Source organism: Pan troglodytes, chromosome 4 (genome assembly GCF_028858775.2).
Source record: "Pan troglodytes isolate AG18354 chromosome 4, NHGRI_mPanTro3-v2.0_pri, whole genome shotgun sequence".
Lineage (NCBI taxonomy): Eukaryota > Metazoa > Chordata > Mammalia > Primates > Hominidae > Pan > Pan troglodytes.
Window position 1 is genome coordinate 18,993,454 of NC_072402.2, and position 21,894 is coordinate 19,015,347.

Sequence of the window (21,894 nt, forward strand, 5' to 3'; positions counted from 1 at the left end):
CATTTTTGTTGTTGTTGTCATAGTATATTATTTTTGGTGGCTGCCTTTATGATGATTATAGTGTATAAATGTGCTACTAAAAACAAAGCATTTTTTGACAAGGCTAAAGTAAATTCTGAAGAAAATAAATGATAGGAAATTCCAAAATTTATTTTCCACCAATAGTATCTGACATTTAAGAAACTGTATACTGTGAAGAAAAAAATGTAATCACATACATGATTTATAGTATTTTAAAACTAGCATTTTGTTGGGATTCTGAGCTGTAAGACTATCTCCATTTTTTGAAAAAAGTCATACTAATTATATATTGCATTTTAAATCATAATTTCAGTTACTTGACAGTTTGGATTTCACTAAGTTGTCAATTACTCTAAATCATAGTGTTTACACTCTACTTTTAGTGTAGAATAAATGTGTTTAGTATTACTGTGTTTTGATAATTATGGGTCATAAAAGATTAAATTAACTTCTGGGTATTTATAATTCTGTGGAAGCATAAGAATTTTAAAAGTTGCCTTTCAGTTACTCAGAATGTGTCAGCATTAATATACTATATACATGTCCAAGGAAATCAGGAGGATAACAGTAAAATAAATAATTGAAAGCAAACTACATTTGAGATTGATTTGAAGCACACGTTCAGTTCCTATTGCAGACCAGGTGTAACCTGTTACCATTAAGTCACAAAGACAGCTGGGTCTAGGTTGCAATGTGAACCTCTTGGGAATCAGAAGGAGGAGACAGGTGAGATAAATGCTTATCTATGACTTGTCTGCCTTCTTTCTCTAGCACTATTGGTTTGGATAGAAAGTAAGAACCTAGGCAAGGAAAGCAAGTTTAACTCTATGCAATCTGCTATATGGCAGGTATTGGAGGATGACTCTGCTCTTGCTGAAGTGGAAATTATAATTCTCATTTTTTCTGTGTATTCTCAGTCAATTGAAATTGGAAGTGATTATTAGTTCTGGAAGAATATAAAAATTAAAGATGAATCACAGAATAATGAGAGAATGAGAAACATCTGCCAGCAATAAAAATGAAAAGAATTGATTAAAACATAAAAAAGGAGCTGAGGATGTGAGGTTCAGCACGAGTGTTTCTGGAATTAGAGCCTGAAGTCTGATGCAAGTTGTTAAACAAGGTTAATGCGATAGAAAGGAGCAGGGCTGAGTGTGTGCAGACACTCTTCTAAAGTAGCGCACATGAATTAAACAATTTAATTCTTGTCAAATACTATGAGCTAGGCATGATTACATTGCCACATTTTACAGATAAGAAAGCCAAATCACAGTGAAATTAAGTAATTTGTTCAAGGTCAAACAGGTAGTAATTGGTAGATCCAGTTGAACATAAATATTCTGGTTACAGAATCTGCAGTCTCTACTGCCTCTTTAATGAAAGAATCAAAAGAGCATGGTATGCTTTGTCTCCTATGAGAACCAGCCGCAGAACTAGCTGAGGCATCTACTAGGGTGATGATTTAACTGTCAGTAGTTGGAGAGTTGGAACACTGCAGACAGATTGTGGAAGGGAAGAAGAAGTGACATCAAGATTAGGGCAGGAAAATCTGAAGTCCAGGGACAATTTGGATGAGGGCATGGAGGAGAGCAAAGAAGAAAGTACCTTCCTCATGCAGTGGATCAAAAATACGTATGGGCTTTTCATTTGTCAGAATTTTCATACCTTCAGAAGGTATGCAGGAACCAGTAAAGGATTGTTAGAGGGAGCCCAAATAACAAAGAAGGAATGTTATTGGATAGACAATGTAAATTCTTTTTTCTCCTAAAGGATCAAAATATTACCTGGGCACTCATCTAAGGAACAGATTGATAACCAGGTTCAGAAAAAGACCACAGACCTCCTTACATCTTTCTGCACTGCTAGAGCAAATGTAACTTGGAGTAATTTGTCAATATCATGAGTGAATTTTTCCCGCAGAGGATACGATGTGGCCGATTCCAATTTTGAAATGCAAGGGATCTCCCATAAAGCCACATAATAACTGCAACTAGGAAAAAGGTAGCAGTAGACCAGTATAATTCTCTGTAGACATCTAATGTTTGGAGGAGGTGACAGCGTAGTAGAGTGGAAAAGTACAGCCTTTTTGGAATCTTAAAGTTATAGTTTCTTTATCTGGTTAGTGCCTTCACTATTTTTTATTTTCTTTGATATTAAGGACACTTAAATTCTCAGAATCTGTTTTTATTTCCCATAAAATCTAGAGAAAAGTGTCAACTTGATAGTGTGTTTTGAGTGGCACATAACATGCTGTGTGTAAAATTTCTGTGCAGAGATTGACTCCATAATTACGAATCTTTTCTGATCGGCTTTGAAATTGTTTCAACAATTTCAGATTTTTGAAACATTTCTGATACATGTTATGTTCTGACTTATAGTAACGATTAGCAAAGCTCATGAAGAAAAGTGAAGTAGTCTATAATTTATGTTGCTTGTGGCACAGACCCAGCTGTTCTAACTCAAGGGGTTCTATGCACTGCCCAGGGCAGATGGGTGATTAAATCAGGGACTGAGCATCCTCTAGGATATGCCCTTGGCTTTGGCCACACCAGTGGATGAAGATAGCATTTCACCATCATGCCATGACCCAGCCTGTGGACAAGAAGAAAGCGATCTGGAAGATGCAGACCTCTCTTCTGTTCTCGTTCCATGATCCGGGACTGAGTCACAAGACTGAAACAATAACAGTAATGTGGACCAGCTGGGGAGACAGGAACTCAGGAGAAAACCTGACCTATGAAAAGATGACATTGTACAAGCTATGATGAAGGGATGAACAAGCTGCAGTGGGAACATGGATGAAGGAGCAACTAAGTCCGCATTTTGAAGTAAGGAATATCTTTTCTCAGCCCTCATCTTTACTGATTTCTATTAGAATTTCACAATGACAAGATAAAAATATACTTTCCTTTTATTGATTCATGTGAAAATGTGCTTTTCTCTGTGAAATTTAAAATATCTGTGGTATTCTTGATATTTCAAAAAAATCTCACTCCTTATATGATATGATTTGGCTGTGTCTCCACCCAAATCGCACCTTGAATTGTAACAATCCCCACCTGTTGAAGGTAGGGCCAGGTGGAAGTTGTTGAATCATGGGAGGGGCTGGTGGGCAGGCGGTTCCTCCATACAGTTCTGGTGGTGAATAAGTCTCACGAGATCTGATGGTTCTATAAACGGGAGTTCGCCTGCAAACGCTCTCTTGCCTGCTGCCGTGTAAGATGGGTCTTGCTTCTCCTTCATCTTCCACCATGAGTGTGAGGCCTTCCAAGCCATCTGGAACTGTGAGTCAATTAAACCTCTTTCCTCTTTAAATTACCCAGTCTTGGGTATGTCGTTATTGGCACCGTGAAAACAGATGAATACGCTACATTTTGATGTTTCCTCGGGGTATGGTCTTGGGTCTAGGATGTTGAAATAATTATAATGGTAGAAGTGTGTTTTTCAAGTCATTTAATTGAATTGAGACTTACTTGAATATACCACCTCCCTCATTTCTTCATTTAAAAAATGGTAATTAAATAAAAGAAGAGGTTTGAAATTAATAGAATTGAAGATGAAGAGAGTGATGAAGTGGGTAGCCTTAAGCCCTGGGGAAAACAAAGAAGCTGGCTCGATGCTATGAAAATAGGGGATCTGGATTGAGAAGAGGGAGAAGTCAGGTTGCTACAGTGTGTTTCAAAATGGAGTTTTGATCAGGTGGAGTGGCTCATTTCTGTCATCCCAGCACTTTGGGAGGCCAAGGTGGGAGGATCACCTGAGGTCAGGAGTTCCAGACCATCCTGGCTAATATAGTGAAACCCTATCTCTACTAAGAAAAAAATATATACAAAAATTAGCCAGGTGTGGTGGCCTCTGCCTGTAGTCCAAGCTACTTGGGAGGCTGAGGCAGGAGAATTGCTTGAACCCAGGAGGTGGAGGCCAAGATCATGCCATTAGACTTCAGCTTGGACAACAGAGAGGCACTTCGTCTCAAAAAAAAAAACAAAAAAGGAAAAAATAGGAGTTTTCCTGGACATATGTCCAGTGGAATAACCTCTCTAAAGGGCAACACTTACTAGAAGTCCTCTTTTAGAACCTTTGGAGTTCCTGCCTTCCCTCCTCCCCACTCTGACCAACCATGGCTAACAGGAGCTATGACTGTTAAATTAATAGAGGTTATTCTTTCTTTCCCGGTTGAGCTGTCGAGGTGTTTTGTGTGTCTTGGTTCCTAATTCCACCAAGAAGCTATCAGTACTACATTTAAGAAATGTTAAAGGACACCAAGTATCAGCCCCAAGAATGTGTTAGTGCTAGAGGTGGAAAGATGAATAGAAGAGTGTTCATAGTCTAGCGGCGTGGACAAACAGTGAAAACAAATTCTCATGCGAGATGTTCATTTAAGCCACTTTAAGTCACGTATCAAGCGGTGGAGCAATGGTTTGTATGGGGGCGGGGAGGAAGAGCACACTCAGATGCTGTTGGTGGAAGCGGTGAAGGGATGGAATTCTGGGCCCTTACCCACTCCGGCCCCCCTCCCACATCTTCTTTCCACGAGTTTTAATCACAGCATACCTTTGACCAGTTTGCATAGTCAAATTTTCTATCGAGTTCGTTTGAATTCTTCGGCCAGAATTCAATAGGTAATATAAAAGGGAGATCCCATTGTTCAAGAATATTTACTATATATACAGTTTGAGTGCTTCAGGAGAATTCAATAGGCAATAAAAATGAAAAATCTCATTGTTCCAAGATAACACAACTATAAGAAGCTATTGATCCTACCTAGGTGTTATGAATGTAAATCATGAAGTTTTTTTTTGGCTAATTCTATATTTTCACAAAAATATTCATGATTATGAAAAACAATATATTTTCATCATTATAAAATATATCTAATGACTAAATATGAATGCAAAATACCAGCCAACATTCCCAGAGAAAGAACTAAATACTGAATCATTAATCTTGTACTAAGACTTCTCTGTGATATTTCAGTTTTCTGGGAAAGACTTTTACTAATATACTCTCACAGTAAAATAGAGTATTAACACATTGTCCTAAAAATCCATATTGTAGATTTACCTCTCATATTGCATGGTATAATAACCACATTTTAAAAGTCAGACATATTACTGCAATAGCCAGAAACTCCAGACCAGCCTGGAAAACTTAGACTTCATCCCTACAAAATTAAAAACATTAGCTAGGTGTGGTGGAACTTGCCAGCAGTCCTAGCTACTTGGGAGGCTGTGGTGGGAGAATCTTTTAAGCCTAGGAGTTCAAGGTTGCAGTGAGCTATGATCATACCACTGTACTGTAGCCTGGGTGACAAAGTGAGACCTTGTCTCTATAAAAAAAAAATTTTTAAAAATAATGCTGCAATAGTAATTATGGATGCTAATTTTTAATGTGTACTCTTTTTTTTTAATTTTTACTTTTTTGAGACGAAGACTCACTTTGTTGCCAGGCTGGAGTACAGTGGTGCAATCTCGACTCACTGCAACCTCTGCCTCCCGGGTTCAAGAGATTCTCCTGCTTCAGCCTCCTGAGTAGCTGGGATTACAGGCAGCCGCCACCATGCCCAGCTAATTTTTGTATTTTTAGTAGTTGGGGTTTCACCATGTTGGCCAGGATGGTCTCGATCTCTTGACCTCATGATCCGCCTGCCTCTGCCTCCTAAAGTGCTGGGATTATAGGCATGAGCCACCGTGCCCGGCCTCTTTTTGTTTTTCTATTACTTTTTTTTTCTTGAAAATGGATGGGCTCATTGGTTCATTTAATGCATATGCTAAAAGACAATACAATGCATTGTCCATGTCTAGAGTGCCCCTTAAATGTGTATCTAATGCTGACACAGTCAAAACCATTTAAACACATTAGAGGCAGACACAACAGAAAGGTCACTGGTTTTGCATCTACAGATCCATATTTGTGCATGTTGCTAGGCAGTGGAAGAAAATCACAGTCCCAAAGCTCTTTTCCTCACATCCATTATTAAAACATAAAACAAAACCAAGTATTTGCAGTGATGTAATTTTACATAACCAATTTTGAAATGCTGTTAAACTCTAATACCTATCTTAGACAATAAAAAATTAATTTACCCCACTTATCAAGTGTGAGGTTTTGTTTCATATTATCATTGTGAAACAATTTCAGATCTTTTATTTATTATAATTATTATATTTAGAACATAAAATTATTCCTTTAAAAGTCCTGAATATTATTCAATAGTCTCTTGGTATTTGCAGATTTACTATTTGGGGCTTCAATTTTTCATGAGTGATATTGTTTATTATCTGTATTCGTAAGTGTTTCGAGGCACGTATTTGAGAGTGACCTTAGCTGACCACCAGGCATACTCATTACATGTGCCTGATTTCTCTCTACACAGGTGCTCTTTCTTCTGAATCTAAAAAAAAAAAAAAAACCCTCCAAAACAGAAAAAAAAAAACCCTTTGTTTCTTTGTTAAAATTATCCCCCCCGCCCCAACACATACACATAATTCCAGCTCCAATGGTGGAAAAAGTAATGCGATTTAGCTTAAACATTTCTAAAAACAAAAGCCCTGGGTGATGGTCTCTCTTTGAGATTGTGGGTTTTCTGAGTCTTCAGGAAGCACCTGCCCCTAATGTCAAGTATTTCCTTTTGACATTATGTACCATTCATTTGGATATCTGTAGGGAGTAATATATCTGACTGATTTTTTTTTAAAATGAAAGTTATTAATGTGTATTTTCTATCTGTTGTGAAGCTGCCTTCTTCTGGAACTCTTTGCAGGGTGTTTGTTTTAGTCCTTTTCCAACCTTCTGCCTGTGCCTAGGCTGGGATCTTCTGCCTTGTGTTTCCTTTACCACCAGTACATCCTTGAGTGAACACCATCATACAGTGTTAATGTTATAGCTGCATATTGGCCTCTCCGAGACCATGTATTTCAACATGGCACAGCCCTTACCTGCACGCTGCTTGTGACATCCCAGGGATTCTCACAGTGCCCAGAATGCAGCAGGGACTTAGCAACTCTGTACTGAAGCAAGTATAGGCAGATAGTTAAGAGCATGAATTCTGGAGCCACAATGCTTGGGTTGGAGTCCAGGTTTTAGTGCTTGTGAACTGTGAAACCCTTCAGAACCTCCACATGGGACCCCAAGGCTTAACTGTGGCTTGACTCCAGGGGGCACCATTTATATAACCCAAAAGGTAAATGGTCAACACTAGAGTCTTCATTACTGATGACCTTGGCGGGTTATTTAGTCTCCATAGGTCTTGATTTTCTCATTTTTAAAATAAGAATAGTTATTTCTACTTCCAATGGCTATGACAATTAAGAGCTAATATATATCAAGTGCTTAGAACACTGCCTTCTATGGAGTAAGCACTCAATGCTATTAAATATTTTTCTGTTTTTGAATTAATTTTATTAAATGAGATTTGAAGCAGTCACAACCGTTGCCTAGCATTCCATTCAATGGATAAAGCACTTTTTAAATTCTCTTACTGAGTAATCATTAGGTTTTGTCCATTTTTTAAGTTTCTAATTATTGCCAAACGAAGAGAGAATACATTATAACATGTCTCCATGAGCATATGCTCAATCTCCAGGACAGAGCCCTAGAAGTGGAATTTGTAGGTCTAAAGATATGCACTTTAAAAATCTTACCAGAAAAAGACTAATTGCTGTCTGGGGTGTTTGTATCAACTTATACTGACCAATATACTACTGGTGTATATTTTCCCATTCCTCAAATCTTCATTAACACTGTATTTAATTTTTGCTGAGCTGATAGATGTAAAATATTTTACTGTTCCTTTAGTAGTTTTCTACAGCAGTCATAACAAATTACCACACATTTAGTGGCTTAAAATAACAAGCATTTCTACACTTCAGCATGGGCGATAGAGCAAGACTCTGTCTCGAAAAAAAAAAAAAGAAAAGAAAAGAAAAGAAAAAAAAATAACAAGCATTTATTTTCTATAGCTCTGTAGGTCAGAAGTCTGGGTATAGTGTGTTGCTAGCTGGGTCCTGCATTCAGAATCACACAAGGGCAAAATGGAGGCATTTACAGGTGTATGTATGTTTCTGGAAGCTCATTCAGGTTATTGGTTGAATTCAAATTCTTCTGGCAACCTGTGGTAGTCTTTGCTACTAGAAGTTGCCTGTAATTTTTCTCATTCTTTCCATGTGGTTCTCCTCTAGCAATGGTGGTTCAAGGCCCTCTCACACTTTGAGCTTCTCAAACTTCACGTATCTTCTTTCTATCATTCTAGCTGGAGAAAGTTCTCTGGTTTTAAGGTTTCGTTTATTAAGGTTGGGCACACCTGTATAATCCAGGCTATAATCTCCCTATTTTGAGGTACAAAATCTTAATCAATCTGCAAAATCATTTTTTCCATATAGGGTAACATAGTCACAATTTTTAGAGACTGGGGCCTGGGCATCTTTGGGAGTCCGTTCTACTGAGAATGATTCTTTTAATTTTAATTTGCTGATTATTATTGAGGGTGAGCATATTTTCTAGGTCAGTTGGCCATATTGATCTTTTATGCTTTAAATTTTATTTTCATATACTTTTTTTCCAATTTCCTATTGGAAGATTTATCTTTTAAAGTTTATTTTTATTGTTTATTATATATTGTGGCTAATTATTTTTCAGAAATGTACACTGAAAATATTTTAAAACCATAGCTTAATTTTTAAATGAGTTTTTTTTCCCCATAAGTTATTGGGGTACAGGTGGTATTTGGTTACATGAGTAGGTTCTTTAGTGGTGATTTGTAAGATTTTGGTGCACATATCACCTGAGCAGTATACACTGCACCCTATTTGCAGTCTTTTATCCCTTGCCCTGCTCCCATCCTTCCCCCCAAGTCCCCAAAGTCCTTTGTATCATTCTTATGCCTTTGTGTCCTCATTGCTTAGCTCCCACATATCAGTGAGAAGATTCGGTGTTTGTTTTTCCATTCCTGAGTTACTTCACTTAGAATAATAATCTCCAATCTCATCCATGTTGCTGCAAATGCTATTAATTCATTCATTTTTATGTCTGAGTAGTATTGTGTTGTATATATATACCACAGTTTCTTTATCCATTCATTGATTGATGGGCATTTGGGTTGGTTCCACGATTTTGCAATTGTGAATTGTGCTGCTATAAACATGCGTGTACAGGTATCTTTTTCGTATAATAACTTCATCTCCTCTGGGTAGACACCCAGTAGTGGAAATGCCAGATCAAATGGTAGTTCTACTTGTAGTTTTTTAGGAATGTCCACGCTGTTTTCCACAGTGGTTGTACTAGTTTACGTTCCCACCAGCACTGTAGAAGAGTTTCCGGTTCACCACATCCATGCTAACGTCTATCTTTTTTTTTAATTTTTTTGATTACGACCATTCTTGCAGGAGTAAGACGGATCACATTGTGGTTTTGATTTGCATTTCCCTGATCATTAGTGATATTGAGCATTTTTTAATATGTTTGTTGATAATTTGTATATCTTCCTTGAGAATTGTCTATTCATGTCCTTAGCCCACTTTTTGATGGGATTGTTTGTTTTTTTCTATATGCCTTGATGATCATCATGTATAGTATCTTCCAGGCCTTCTCTGAATTTCTTGTATCTGGATGTCTACCTCTCTAGCAAGATGAGGGAAATTTTCCTGTCTTTTTTGCAGTTGTTCGATGTCTACAATAAACACTGAGTCTTTGAAAAAATTTCCAAGGCAACTCTCAAAACTGGTCCTCAATAACCTACTCCTAAAGACCCCAAATCTGGAAATAGCCTGTATGTTTCTGATTTGTTGGTTTGGCTTGGCAGTATCACCCTCATGCATATTTTAAGTATCTTCCAAGCTGTTGAGTAGGGCTGTTTTATTTTGCTAATTATTTGGTGGACAATAATTCACATCAAAGCTGAAACCAGAGCTTTTCCTGAGCAGAAACATTAGGGTGATGACACTTTTTAATGATTTCTTGAGCTGCAAAAGCTCAAGGATATTATTTAAACAATTTATGTCCAATTTTATGTGAGCTGCACACATCCATTGTCCTATTGAATAGTCACACTAATAAAAAGCACATACTACTATAGCTCAGCCTTCAACTTGATGAGGATGCTTTTCTTAACATTTTTAGTTTAATTTTTTAATGGCTTATAATTAATAGCCCAAGAGGGAAAAGTTAAAACTTGGATGTGAAACAAACCATTTTTTATTTGCTGTACTTTAGATAACCTCAGCCCTCAAGAGAAAACATTTATGATATCCATCCTCCTCACATATTCTGTTTATCCTTTATGCAAATTATCTGATCATAAAGCATTCCACGGAGTTGTTAGTTATGCATGTTTTAGGACACTATTAATGCATCTTTGCACATCTAAAATGATACATTGGCAAAAAAATGGATTAACTACTATGTATTTTACAAACTGAAACTAATTGTTTAACTGAATGGATTAGGTAGAATCTGCTAGACTTCTGAGAACACATGTTGAATTGTTTTCATGCCTTTCTAATTTTATTATAATAAATTTTCTGCAAATGAATGGCTTTCAAACAGAGCATCTTAATTTATAGGCAATTATGAGGATGTCCAGTTTCCCAAGATATATTTTAGAACAAAAAAGACTAACTGGATAAATTATTGCACTTTTTATGATGCACATTTTTGTCAGTCACAGTAATATAAAACTAGTTTGGAGACTTGTGAATCATTTAAAATTTTATCTAAAAAGTTTTCTATCACTATAGTCATTATGAAGGTTTGACCTTTTCTACCCCTGCCTCTTGTGACTGTAGCTAAGGGAGGAAATAATGAATTTCAGTTCATCTCTTACATTGCTGTTATGCGGCTTTTAGTGTTGCTCACAGATGGATCTGTCTTGAATTTTGCAGCAGTGAAATCCATTATGGTTGTCCCCATAAGAATACAATTTTAGCTTTTACTAAGTTTTCTCAGTAATATTCCTGCTAAATTTGAATATATTCAACTTGAGCATTCTTACATATGAAAAAGTCTTAATATTTATTAATATCTATTGCATACTTTTAAGGAAATAGATATATTTTAAGTTTTTTATGCTACTAGTTATCACATACTCTGTTTGCCAAATTTCCTGGCATGTTCAACTTTATGTACTGTTGTTGCTTGTTTTATTTATTGTAGAGATCAAACTGCAGTAACAAATGGCCATGATGCATAGCGTTGCAAATGTTTCTCTTATGTACTAATTCAAAGCCAACTAGGTGGTGCAGGGTGAAATAGTTAGCTCAGTTCTATGTGATCATTCAGAAACCCGGCTGCTTCTCTCTTCTTGCTCTTCCATTCCCTAGGATCTTGTCTCTTTTTCACAATCTAGCTTACACAAGAAGAAAGAGTAAAATGGGAGGCAAGCAATTTCTCAAGGGAAAAGGGAAGATTGGACTTGGGGGTATCGATTGTCAGCCCACTGTCTTCTCTTTTGAGGGATATCAGGTTCATTTTATTATATCTAGTTACAATACTTATTCTCAAATAAAAATTATATTCAAATTTATTGTCTTCAAGATTGTTTTACATTAAATGTATATTAAGTAATTGGAATATAAAATTGCACTGTGGTTAAACATCCATTTTATGAGTGTATCTAATAAGAAATTTATGGTAAACATAATACAGATTTTTCTGTCAGGAACTTAATGGAATTAACATCTCTGTTTAACTTGATTGATTTAAAGTATTTGTACCCTTTAGCAGGATTACAGGAACTATTTAATGTTCTTGAACTTAAAATGATGGTATTCAGATTTCTGCCACCATATCCTTGCAGCATTCCTCATACATATGAGTCAAACATAATTATTGTTACATCACAAATGCATTTGTTAATTTATATATATATATAAACAGGTATAATATAAACCTTGAAGAAAGTATTAAAACTCTTTGAGTCTCAATTTCCTTATCTTGGTATGAAGGGGTTAGATTAGATCATTACTAACAAGCTCCTATTTCCATTAATATAATTATGTATGACTATCACTTTTTAAGATCCTCTTATAAAACATCTTGTTGAATTTAGAAGATATAAAGATGATTTATATACAGTCTTGCTCCCTGAGGAGCTTATTGTCTTTGTGTAGTGAGCATTAACATCCAAGTAGAATTATTGATATATGAAATAAGTGCCACAAGAGAAATGTATGCTTTCAATTTTTTGAAAAGTCTTTAAAGAAGAACATTACTATATAAAAATGACACATTAGGCCAGGTGCAGTGGCTCACGGCTGTAATCCCAGCACTTTGGGAGGCTGAGGTGGGTGGATCATCTGAGGTTGGCAGTTGAGACCACCCAGATCAACATGGAGAAACCCCATCTCTACCAAAAATACAAAATTAACTGTGCATAGTGGCGCACTCCTGCAATCCCAACTACTCGGGAGGCTGAGGCAGGAGAATTGCTTGAACCTGGGAGGCGGAGGTTGCAGTGAGCCAAGATCATGCCATTTCACTCCAGCCTGGGCAACAAGAACAAAACTCTATCTCAAAAAAAAAAAAAAAAAGTTACTATAATTTGTATCAACTTACAGCTTACATTATTCTAACTCCAACCAATGTCATGACCTCTCTGTGTTTCCAAATATTGCCCATTCTCTTTTCTCATGCATCCTAGTTGCTTCTTTTTCAGGTCCCTGCTTCCCAAGAAATTCTTCTTACATCCTAACACTTCCAAGTGCACACAAGACAAAATGTTTTTTCCTAGAAAAATAAAGTCCAGGATCCTTAAATTTGCACTTGTGAATTGCCATATGTTTCCCTATACCTTTCCAACATTAATTCTCATTATTTTTCTATACAAATTTTTACTGTAAATTGATGAGTATATTTATTATTCAGCTACACAAATGTAAATTGCTCCCTTAAAATTTGATTGCCTAACAATTTTCTTTTTTTCTTTTTTTTAATTATACTTTAAGTTTTAGGGTACATGTACGCAACGTGCAGGTTAGTTACATATGTATACATGTGCCATGTTGGTGTGCTGCACCCGTTAACTCATCATTTAACATTAGGTATATCTCCAAATGCTATCCCTCCCCCCTCCCCCCACCCCACAACAGGCCCCGGTGTGTGATGTTCCCCTTCCTGTGTCCATGTGTTCTCATTGTTCAATTCCCACCTATGAGTGAGAACATGTGGTGTTTGGTTTTTTGTCTTTGCGATAGTTTGCTGAGAATAATGGTTTCCAGCTTCATCCATGTCCCTACAAAGGACATGAACTCATCATTTTTTATGGCTGCATAGTATTCCATGGTGTATATGTGCCACATTTTCTTAATCCAGTCTATCATTGTTGGACATTTGGGTTGGTTCCAAGTCTTTGACACATGCACACGTATGTTTGTTGTGGCACTATTCACAATAACAATTTTCCTTTTTTTTATTTTTTTTAAAATTATTCTCAGTAAACTATCGCAAGAACAAAAAACCAATTTTCTTTTTTTAAAAAAACTTAAGTTCAGGGGTACATGTGGAGGTTTGTTATATGGGTAAGCTTGTTTCACAGCTGTTTGTTGTGCAGATTATTTCATCACCCAGGTATGAAGCCTAGAACCCACTAGGTTATTTTTCCTGATCCTCTCCCTCCTCCCACCCTTCACCCGTCACCCTCCACCCTCCGATAGGCCCAAGTGTGCATTGTTCCCATCTATGTGTCCATGTGTTCTCACCATTTAGCTCCCACTTACAAGTGAGAACCTGCGGTTTTTTATTTCTTTATTTTATCTTTCAAGATGACTGTGGCATAAAATAACACAGGGAAGCACTCACCACCAACTCATCAAACATTATGAGCAATATCTTGTTTGTCTTTTTTTTTTTTTTTTTTTTTTTTTTACAGAATTTCCCTCTGTCACCCAGGCTGGAGTACAGTGGCAGGATCTCAGCTCACTGCAACCTCCGCCCCACCCCAGGTTCAAGCGATTCTCGTGCCTCAGCCTCTCAAGTAGTTGGGTCCATAGGCACATGCCACCATGCTGGGCTCATTTTTGTATTTTTGGTAGAGATGGGGTTTTGCCATGTTGGCCAGGCTGGTGTCCAACTCCTGACCTCAAGTGATCTGCCCGCCTCGGCCTCCCAAAATCCTGGGATTACAGTAGTGAACCACTGTGCCCAGCTGCTTGTCTTATTCTTGAAACATAATCTAGACACAAATATAAGCAGGGGTTAAAAATTTGAGCATACAGTTAATACCAGATGTCGAGAAGGATAAAAGTGTACAGCACAAAGGTGTTTTCTTGCCATGTCAGTCAGCCAAATAAGATCATTGTGTTTGCTGCCTCCTGATCCTCATGGAGACATTAATTCAGATCCAAACTGGCTCTTCCCTGGGATGAATAAATTTTAACACCTAAATATACTTAGTATTCCAAGATCAGAGAAAAGTATCTTCCATTGAATCCACTGATTCACTGGAAGGACAAGTGACTAGAACTCTGGCCATAAGACTTATCCCCCTTAACTAGAGGTCATGGAAGGGAATGGCTTGATTACACCTGTCTTACTTCAAATAATTAAATGCAAACTTGCCAATATACAACCTACCAAATATTACAAAGCATGAGAGCTAGGAAGCATAAATACAAACCACTTTTGAAAAAGACTACTTTTGAAAATAGACTTTAGAAATCATTGAATTTTGAGATGTCAAACATTAGGAAAGTTGTCTTAATAAAAAAATAGCTAAAAGATACAATTTTAGATGAGAATGCAGATTTTTAGGCTGAGAGAAAAACACAATATATGAAATAGGGTCATATCATGAGCAAACCGTAATAAAGTAGAGTTATATGTTATATTTGAATAATTAAAAAATAGAAAATAATGAAGATGGTATATAAGGAGCACAGAACATAGAAAATCAGAAGATAACTTTTGGGGAAGATTGAGAACACATATAAGGGAAGAAATAATTGCAAATACGGATCTAATTATAACTTTCTTATGATGAAATCCCATTTTGCATAGTCAGTATGAAAGTACTGAACACATGATATTAAAATAAGTAAAACTGAGCCCATCTTAAACATATTCTAGGAATTTTTGCATGTCATATTTCAAAAACGTATTTATGTGAAGAACATTTTTCTTATGAAAACGAGTCAAAATGCTTGGATATATACTTTTTTTTGTCACAACAGCAACACGTAAGAACTATGGCACAGTGGTCAAGAAAAATTTGAGACAAAATCTATGGCACAAAAAATTTATAGGAAACTCTGTAGATGACGTGTAGAGGCAAACAAAACTTTTTTCTCTGCTTTAAAGAAGTTCTTATATCATTCATATACCCTACCCCGCAAAAAATTATTGAAGTCTACTGGATGTGCAAATGAAAGTAGAAAGTCAAGAATGAGGAAGTAGTGCTACAAGGGAGTCAAAACAATTATTGAACCTCGTTAAACATCTTGTCTGATCTAAATAATAATAAGTATCAATTGATAGTATCCAATTGACTTAAAATATTTTACACAATTCTCAAATTATTTTGTAAAAATAGTAATAATAACAATAAGAATATGTGACTAGAATCTCAAGTCACATAAATAATTGTTTTAAATGGTGGAAGTTAAATATAAGACTCTAATAATTTTATCCCCTTATCAGGGGGTACACAATCAGTACCTTTTTTTTATCCTTGACATTGATAAATTCTAACACCTAATAAACTTGAATATTTTATTACATCAGCATCAGAATATATCCTTTTATTAAACTCTTCAATAACTCTTTAGGGGAGCCACCTGTTTTCTATCTATCAGAAGGCACGGAAAAAGCAGGTGGCTCCTCTAAGGAGTTACTGAAGAGTTTAATGAAAGGGTGTTCATAATCATTTGGGCAGAATTAATTGAACCATCAAAAAATGGTGTGGTACCAAGGATGAGTAGCAGCAGGAAACTGTTATCACCACTAAGCCTGAAGGGGCCAGGAACAGAATTGGTTGGCCAATATCCCTGAGTCCTGTAGAAGAGGGCGTCTGACGGCAGATATGAAGGAACTTCACCAAGAAGTTCCTCGGTTTCTCTGTGCCTCCCATTGGCCAAACTAAAGTGGAACCCAGGAGCAAGATGGTTCGGGGGATGCAATCTCAAAGTGCAGCCTCCTGGGGCAGAGTTCAGGGTAAAGTAGGGTAGACAGGAGATCCATGGGGACATTGACACAAATAGAGTACAACACAATGAGGACTTTAAAAGTCAGCTGAAAGTCTAATAAACCTCAGTATCAGTATAAAGATATTCAAAAAATTGAAAAAGACGCAAAAGGGAGTGGCCATTTCTATTTCTCTAAATAAATTTTATTGTGTGTATTTGAGGTTTATAACATGTTATATAGGATACAAATAGATAGTAAAATGGCTACTATAGTGAACAAATGAGCATATCCATAATCTCACCAGGTTTGGTGTGTGTGACAAGAGCAGCTAAAATCTACATATTTGCTACTTTATATGCTTTGAACTACATTTCCACATTTCCTCTCTCCCACCACTGTTTTATTCTCTGTGTATATTTGTCCTTTTAAGAAAAGATTCCATATGTAAGTGAAATCATGCAATAGTTTTCTATCTGTGTTTGACACATTTCACTTAGCACGATGTTCTTCACATCCACCCATATTGTGGCAAATGGCAGAATGTCCTTTTCTATGGCTGAATGGGAAGCTATTTCTGTTTAGGGGAACTAGTTTGGTTTGCTCTCAGTATTAAGATAAAATGATGCAAAATTGGTTTTTTGAGATACATTGTTTCTGGTGGTCATCCTAACATGTGCGCTTTAGTCAGTCCGCATCACAGGTGACTCACGAAAGAGACCGGGGACAAAGATCTGTACTATAAAATATTCTACAACTGATACTGAGTTCATAAATTCCTAATTTAAAAAACTTAGGATTTAATTATTCTATTTATATTTTGTGCCTAGACAAGGGATTTTGGACTCCCATTTGGAAACCAACTGGTGAAATCATAATGCAAACAGGTTTGGAATATTGATGTGGTTTGGGTCTACGTCCCTGCCCAAATCTAAGGTCAAATTGTAATCCCCAATGTTGGAGGTTGGGGCTGGTGCGAAGTGATTGGATCATGAGGGTTATTTTTCCCTTTGGTGCTGCTCTCATGGTAATAAGTGAGTTATCGCGAGATCTGTTTGATTAAAAGCATGTAACTCCTTCACCCCCTCCTTTTCTTCCTGCTGCAGCCATGTAAGACCTGCCGGCTTCCCCTTCATTTTCTGTCATGATTGAAAGTTTCCTGCGGACTCCCCAGCCTTGTTTCTTGTACAGCCTGTGAAACCATGAGCCGATTAAACCTCTTTTCTTTATAAATTTTTTATAAATTTTAAAATACCCAGTCTCAGATATTTATAGCAGTGCAAAAACAGACAAATATAGATAACTAGGCTTTGATTTACACTACCATCTGCTCTGGGGCAACTTTGAGCTGTTGATTAGGAGAGGCCATTTATACTTTTAGGTAAGAACATATTAGGGATGTTGCATGGGGTATGTTACTAAACTGGAATAAAAGAAGATAATAGTAAAGGACATAAACTCTATCACATTAAAAACAAAGAGGCAGCAGAATTTCCACGTCATCTTGTCATGCTTAAAAACAAAGCAATGTAACAGCTGGGTAAATATGTATCATAACCATGACTCCAAATTTGTATGTTTACAAGAGTTAATAGAAATGGTAGAGAAAAAAGCAAGCTTCCTCTACCTTCCCAAAAAGAGAAAGGACATAAATGCAATTTGCAGGAGAAACACTACCAAGTAATAAACTTAGAAAAATATTCAAATGTAGTAATAATAGAAAATGAAAACCAAAAAGGATGAGATTTTTCTCTAACATTTGAAGTCATTAAAAATAGATTTTTTCCCTTCAATATTTCTAAAGGTGACGAGAGCTGCTAATGGAGCTCATACCTCAGTGCTTATGGAGTTACAAGTTTATCATTGCTCGAAAGCAATTTCTCAACAAATGCTTATGAAATTTTACTTCATTTTGATAAGTAATTTTAGATGGTAATTACTGTTTTAGAAAACAGCCCCAAGAACAGTAATTACAACAAAGATTTTGCATGCTGAAATGTTCATCACAGTGTTCTCTATAGTAGTTAAAAACTAAATATAATTCAGATTCCTAAAAATGGGCAGATATAAATGATCTTTATATGAGGAACTATGCCACATCCTTTAAAATGTTGGTTTTGTAAATTTCAGTATAATAGGAAATCGTTTGTGATAGTGTTGATATAAATGTAAGACATAAACTTGTGTAAACAATATATAATTATATACCCATAGACACATATATAAATGTACATGTACACATAATATATCTTCATATATGTATTTCATACATCTTTTTATAAAGACTGGAAAGTATATAAAAATGTTAATTCTATATTATATATTTGTTTGGATGGAATAAATTATTGCAAGTACTCTTCTATCATTCTGCAAAATTCAGCCAATATGGCTAGCTAGATTTCTTTTTCTTCAATATTTTTTGAAAACACATGACTTAAATTCTGTGGTACGTTGAGCAGAATAAGGTGATCTCATATGTTTATTAGAACAGATGCCGTATGCTCATCCACTTGGTTGCTACAGAAGTTTCCAAATCTGCCATTGTCAAGAATTTGCATTTGTCAGTTTTGTGGCACTAAAAAAATAACCTTTGGATGTTATAAATTTAAATTTTTAGGAAGTGTACTGGACTGTATTTTTTCTTAGATTAAAAGCGTGTATTTCTGAAGATGCAGGCTGCATGACTGAAAACATAACTCAGAAATGTGACATTTGGTTTTTAAAAAGGAGAGAGAAAAAAAATCTGTGGAACTCAATCAAGTTTGCATATGCTGCTGTCTAGATAGTGTGGATGCTCAATTGCCAAATATAGATTAGGAGATATAAATGGGATTTTTTTTCCTTCTGAAAACAATATACTTCTATACATGGTACTTAAGGGAAAAAGATATACAGATCTTCTGCAACTGTTAAGAGTGAAGGGATTGAATTTTTTTTTCGGGGAAATATATTTTGACTTACTAAGTTGATTGACTTTCTAAAATGTCCAGGAGTTAGGTTAATCTAGTATATTATCAAGTGTATTCCATTGGTTGCTGTTAGATGCTCTATTTAAAAAACAGAGAGGGCATTGTTATTTGTAAGTTCGGGTAATATAGGTCAAACAAAGCTTTTTTTTATTTTTTAACTGTGGGACTTCTCAGTGTTTGTAGTAAGTAATTGCTAATGTTTTTGAGTACTTGCTGTGAGTTAGGGCACTATGTTAAGTTTTGCACATGCTCTTTACAACAGTCTTATGAGGTTGGTGTTATTATTATCTCATTTTGTGGTAAAGATACTTAGAAAGGTTAAAACTATTTGCCTGCATTTACATAGATGTTAACTTCTGAAGGAGGTATGTGGTCCAAAGCAGACCAAAATAGAAGTCTGAACTCTGAACCACTTGGAGAATATGTCACCTCTTCTTATCAGCTGATGCTCACTGATAGTCTCCAATAATAAAAGATAGTAAACTGGGTTTCCCAAATTTCCTGGATTATATACCTCAGGGGTCCCCAACCCCCAATCATGGACTGGTATTGGTCTGTGGCCTGTTAGGAACTTGGCTGCACCGTAGGAGGTGGGGGGCAGGTGAGCGAGCAAAGCTTCATCTGTATTCATGGCTGCTCAGCATCACTTGCATGACCACCTGAGATCCACCTTCTGTCAGATCAGAGTTGGCATTAGAGGCTCACAGGAGCACAAACCCTATTGTAAACTGTGCATGTGAGGGATCTAGGTTGTGGGCTCCTTATGAGAATCTAATGCCTGATGATCTGTCACTGTCTCCCATTGCCCCCCGATAAGATCATTTAGTTGCAGGAAAACAAGTTCAAGGCTCCCACTGATTCTACATGACTGTGAGTTGTCATAATTATTTTATTATATATTACAATGTAATAAAAACAGAAATAAAGTGTACAACAAATGCAATGCGCTTCAATCATCCTGAAACTATCCTTCTACCACTGGCCCTTGGAAAAATTGTCTCCCACAGAACCAGTCCTTGGTCCCAAAAAGGTTCAGGACTGTTGATATACCTTATGTTTTTCCAAAGAATCTGAGTCTTTCTGTATTTCACAACCCATTCATTTTTTAATAGTCCAAGTTTTATTATCTTACCTGCAACATCTAGCTACAAGATTAAACATGCTTTCTTTGTTTTTTTTTTTTGTTTGTTTCTCTTCCAAAATCAGATAGGGAGGTGGCATGAAAGAAGGAAAATCTGAAGATAGGCCACGGGATCATTAGATATAAAAGAAAATATATATTGTTTTGATAGAAAATTAATGATGAGTTTGGTTGGATTTTTAAATCAAGGTCAGCTCTTCCTTATTACTGTTATTAAAATATCATTTAAAATTTTCTAATAGTTCATTGCTGAGCTAAGCATTTGGGCTTTGATGCAATTCACAGAAGAAAATAATTTTTGAAAGTTAAACAGAAATAAAGCCTGAAGAGAACTCTGCTGCTTTTTTTTTTTTTTTTGTCATATCACTTTCTAGGAAACATTTTGCCCCACTCCATCAGTCTTCCCTCACCTCTGGGTGGTTGGACTATGAAGTTGCCAAATTAGAACACCAAGACAGAGAGATAACCTTGGGGATGGTGGCACGGTGATCTGAAAGGAGCCAGGATCCCCAGTGATTTTGTAGATGAGAGTTTTCACACCTGCACTGGATTGGAAACTCTGGTTGTTTAAAGGAATGAAATCCACACTTCGATCTTGACTTTCAAACCATTCCTGAAATCTAAGACTCCTAATTTTAAAATTATCTAACATTATGCATATGAGCCAATGTCAAGGTTACATTGAAGGAATGGTAGCGTGGGATGCCAAGAGCAGGTACAGAATGAGCCAGAAACAGTTCCTTGTGTTGGTTTTATGTATTTTTAAATGTTAAAAAGCAATGCTAGTAATACACATGAAGTTCAGGAAATGTGTTGTTTAAAGACAGGACTGAAAGAGTAACATTTCTAAAGGTTTGGCAATAATAGAGATAACATTCCACCTTGCACTACTATGGCCTAAGACAACCTTGACTGAACCTAATTAACAAGACTAATGAACGTGTGTGTGTATTTAAATTAAAAAAATTAAAGAGTAGCCATATAATGAAATGTAGAACCTTTATTTTTATACTTGTTTTTAGAGAGACAAATAGCAATAAATGTTATATGTATAATAAGAATTAAATTGTACATTTAGAAGACATGAGTAGCTTTACTCAAAATACACGAGCAGTGAATGTTAATTTTGCTTGGATATTTTTGATATCATGATTCTAAAACCTTTATAAAAGAGTCAGTGTAGAAATGAACGCTGACTGAAGGTCAGTGTGTTTTATTGAAATCAAATCCTGGTAAGAATCTAGGATGACGTTTTGCTACTTTGAATTTCAGAGAAAGCATTTCAGGTTTTGAAAACAGATTCTGGCAGTTTATTCCAATAGCTTAGAATTTAGTTTTCTTTAATCAGCTTGTGTTGGCAATTTGGATGATATTGCTTAGCTTTAGTAGTGCTTTTGATGCACTGACACTTTCTCATGGGCACATTTTTAGAATTAAGGAAAAGACCTTTTCTTTTCACAATACATATTCATTATAACAAAAAAAAATGCAGAGGATCACATAGAAGAACATGAAAAATACCATAACATGTTTTCCTGAGACAGCCTCTTTGTGAAAATCGTTGTCTGTTCTTTATCTAACTTCTGTCTATTTTGTTGCTTTTGTTTTTTATTTTATTTTATTTTTATTTCATTTTTTATTTTTTGAATACTT

At 36.0% G+C, this 21,894-nt stretch overlaps 1 long non-coding RNA gene across 1 annotated transcript in view; it reads left to right on the forward strand.

The window, feature by feature from the left end:
• Window positions 1-1,415: 1,415 nt before the first annotated feature.
• LOC134810063 (uncharacterized) overlaps window positions 1,416-21,894 on the forward strand; it is a 595,943-nt gene continuing 575,464 nt past the window's right edge. The window contains exon 1 of the long non-coding RNA XR_010157174.1: window positions 1,416-3,305. This is a non-coding gene — a long non-coding RNA (uncharacterized LOC134810063). The remainder of the gene's footprint in view (window positions 3,306-21,894) is intronic.